General features: G+C 47.2%; 1 pseudogene; it reads left to right on the top strand.

The window, feature by feature from the left end:
* Positions 1 to 3,575: 3,575 nt before the first annotated feature.
* LOC107324590 overlaps positions 3,576 to 3,883 on the top strand; it is a 226,993-nt pseudogene continuing 226,685 nt past the window's right edge.

The following is a 3,883-nucleotide window of genomic DNA, read 5'->3' as shown; positions in this document are numbered from 1 at the left end:
TCTCCTGTGCCTTATGCCATCTTGTTATCTTCTTCAGGTTATCAGAACTTGTTCAGCAAAAAGGAGGGATATCTGGAGAGAGCTTAAAGAGCAAGAATCCAAAATGCATTTATTGTCTATTTATTTATAGTTTGTTTTATACAAGAAGTTAAAGAAGCACTTTGCAACTGATGTCAATCCAGGATGTCCCCAGTGAGTTCTATTCTGTTTCTGTGTGGACAAAGTTCCTCCTCAACCTCCCCACCCCACTTCTACTCACATTGGCCCCATGGGACTTGCATCACTTTTCCTCACATCACTCTTCTCCTCTACCGTCACCCGCTCAGTGTTAAACCTCCTTTGTACCAACTCCCACTGGCTTTCCACAGAGAACCAGCTGCACATGGAAAAGGAAAGATTTCTGTTTTTTGTTTTTGGCCAGCAAACTGAAGGAAAGGTGATGCAAATGAATTAACAGTAAAACACAGTGATCAACTGCATGGCATGTCCAAGCTGTGTCTATTGAGTTTTATCTTTTACAGGGAATATTTGTTCAAGAAATGATTTAGACGCAGATAGGATGGGATAGATAGAATCACAGTGAAGGATTGACAACAGAGTCCATCAGACTTTGAGGAATGGAGCAAATTCCAGTAATCTCCCTGTAAGTCAGAAATCAGACAGATAATTGGGAGGTATCTGATTGATCAAAGAGCAATGTATGGAGAAATCTGGAGGGCAGTGGGAGGGGCACATGTTCAGATGGCCTGCTGAAAACATGCCCTTAACAATAGCCATATTTATAGGAGAGATGGAGACAACTGGTGGATGAGTGACAGCAAATAGGCAGCAGGGTAGAGCAGCAGTGGATGCTGGCCTTTAGTCACAGGGCATTGGCACTGGCACCGCTGTCTGTGTCTGTCACGGTTTTGTAATTCTTGCTATTGGTGTTCCACATCATAACATCATGTGGAGCACAGACAATAACTACTCGTCCCAGAAGACCTCACGGTCAGAGAGGGAAATACGTCAGAGAAGTGAGGCTCGCTCTCTCTCTCTTATTGCCTGGCAGTGGGTTTGGGTGTGCTTCCAAACCGTGGCACCTTCAATTTCAAAGTTGGCTTCTTGGTCTTTGAAACCTCTCTCTTATTTTACTTGATTTATTAGACTCATATTCAATTATCTTGTACTATATTGTGTTATCTTGCTTTTTGATATCACAGTTAGTAAAATATATTTTTCCTCCTTAGATCTTAGCAATTGCTTGTTTGTTTTAGATGAGACCAGCTTCCATCTCCATACCATTTTCCATTTTCCCATACCCAATTTTGTGGTAAGGGGTCCATCTGTCTGCAGAGGGCACCTTCCAATTGCTCTCTATGATCAAGAAGCCAGGAACAGACACTGATGGTCTCCTCTCTTTGGGGCTGGAGCTTCATGATCCTTGAGGTCCCTTCCAACCTGGGCAATTCTGTGATTCTGTGTGCTTGTTATTCTTTGTTTTCCATTTCCATTAGCTCAGACCTGGCTGCTCTGCCATCCCCAGGCAGAGCTCATTGCACTCTCACAGAGGGCAGTCGCCCTTCCTTGACTTCTTGCCCATCCACCCTAAAGACTCTGTATCTACTGTAGATCTCTGTATCTACTACAGTGCAGTTGTGGAAGCCATTAAACTGTGTCCCCATGGTCCAAACAGGAGCTCAGGCCTGCAGCTCTACCAAGATTTCTAGCTTCTTGTGTGTTGGTGTTTGCATTAGTGCAAAACCACAGAAGTAAACATCCTAATTGAAAAGCATCACTGGACATAGCCTGACTGGATAGCTCATCTATGGTATCAGTGTGCAGAAGGTGGCACACAAACATTAGACCGATCGTGGGTCTTGGAGGTGACATAGCAGCACGGACACTCCTAGGGAGTGACAAAGGCACCATGAAGTGCCCTAAACGCTGGGGTCTGTTGTCATTCAGGATGGTCGATAATACCTCTGTTCCCTCTCTGCCCCGCAGCTGATGTTCAGGAAAGAGGTGTCTATCTCAGGGACTTCCCACACAGTTTATAAGCACTGGAACACATCCAGGAGCAGCCCAGGCACCTTGGGCATCACCCAGTGTCTGTGTGTGAGCAACTGCCTCCCTGCTGAAGGATTGAGGACTCAGAGCAGGAGCTCACATGCAGGCAACTCCTTGTGCACTTCTGAACTGAACCAGAGGAATCCCAATGATACTGTGTGTCCATGGGGAGCTGAATCCCATTTCAGCCCCAGGGTTTCTGTCAAGGGATGAGACTCCTGCACTGCCTCAGCTGGATCACTGCCCTGCACAGGGAAAGTCCAAACCTCGCCTTCCTTGTCTGGTTGCCCTTATTGTTTCATCAAACGATCTCTGGGAGCACTCCCCATATGTCTCCAATCAGTCACTGACCACTGGACATGTGGTGGTTAATTGAGTGGATTTCAAAGCACAGTCATGATGCTGTTGTCTTTCAGGAGCTGTTGGCCATGAGGACCCAGGGATGTGTCAGGGGACATGAGTGGGAAGGATAAAAATGACATCATCTGCTGCTGAGCTGGGCCTGGATCCTGGGATACAGGGAGCTCTTAAAAGTGTGGAGTGCTGCACAGAGACAGCTGTGCCCAGGAGCAGCTCTTGTGCACAGCACAGCCTGCAGGTGACAGAAGGAGAGAAATTGGAGTGAGCTTACAAGATATGTACTGTGTGAGCGGGCTGTGAACTCACTGCAGGAGCATTGCTCACAGACCATGACAAGGTAAGTCTCACAGCTGACCATGAGCTGCTTTTAATTAAGGGGTAACTATAACTGGGACATCCCATAGGAGATCTGACTGCAGGCACTGCATGTTTCTTTACTGTGGAAAAAGCTTTCTGCTCCAGCTGAGACGGGTGCCCAGGGCTGTCCTGCAGAGCAGGGTCCCTGCTGTGCCCCAGGGGCTGTGTGCCGGGTATGGGACTCTGCCGCCTGCCAGGCTCAGCACTCAGCCTGCCCGGGGAGCTGCCCAGGGCACTGCGGGGAGACGGGTGGGGGGAAGGAGCCCCCAGCAGGGCTTGTGCTGCTGCCTGGGGCAGGGGGATCACAGATCTATTGCACAACTCTGTTTTCTAGGGCCCTTGGAAGAGGAGATCCAAGGTAGCCATTTTATATCTCTTTTTCGTAAGGAAGGGGAAAGGATTGGAGGCAGAAATCTAAAAGGGGCTGTCAACTTTGAACACAGCTCTGAGACTCCCAAATATTTCTTCAATCAATTGCTTGTTTTGTGAACAGTCACATGTCATGTGTTTTCAGCCACTTCTTTCATGAAAGATAGAACTAGTTGAAATTAACATTTTTTGTTTACAACAATAATGCACTTACATTGCAAATACACAGGTTTCTTGAACAGAAAGTGAAGGGCACAGAGGTTTGCACTGAGGGCTTTGAGAGCAGTGAGAGTAAAGATAATAGTCATGAAACATGAAAATATCCAGGGATATGGAATAAGATCAGAAAATGAGAGGAAGGTTAAGGCTCCATTTGATAGTGCTGCTTATAGTATATTCAGCTTAATGAAGTTAAATTCAATTAGAGTTGCTAAATGAATATTGTCATAGGAGAATGAAAACATTTCATAGTATAGTAGGAGGAATGTCTTTGAGAATCATCTGGACTTGTCATTATCTTCTGCACTCTGAACAGGTCTCTGAGGCAAGGAACAAAAGCAGATGCCCAACAGCAGCTCCATCAGCGAGTTCCTCCTGCTGCCGTTGGCAGACACGCGGCAGCTGCAGCTCCTGCACTTCTGGCTCTTCCTGGGCATCTACCTGGCTGCCCTCCTGGGCAACGGCCTCATCAGCACAGCCGTAGCCTGCGACCGCCGCCTGCACACCCCCATGTACTTCTTCCTCCTCA

The sequence above is a fragment of the Coturnix japonica genome, chromosome 26 (genome assembly GCF_001577835.2).
Source record: "Coturnix japonica isolate 7356 chromosome 26, Coturnix japonica 2.1, whole genome shotgun sequence".
NCBI classification, from domain to species: Eukaryota; Metazoa; Chordata; class Aves; order Galliformes; family Phasianidae; genus Coturnix; species Coturnix japonica.
This window is presented reverse-complemented; position numbering and strand designations above follow the sequence as displayed.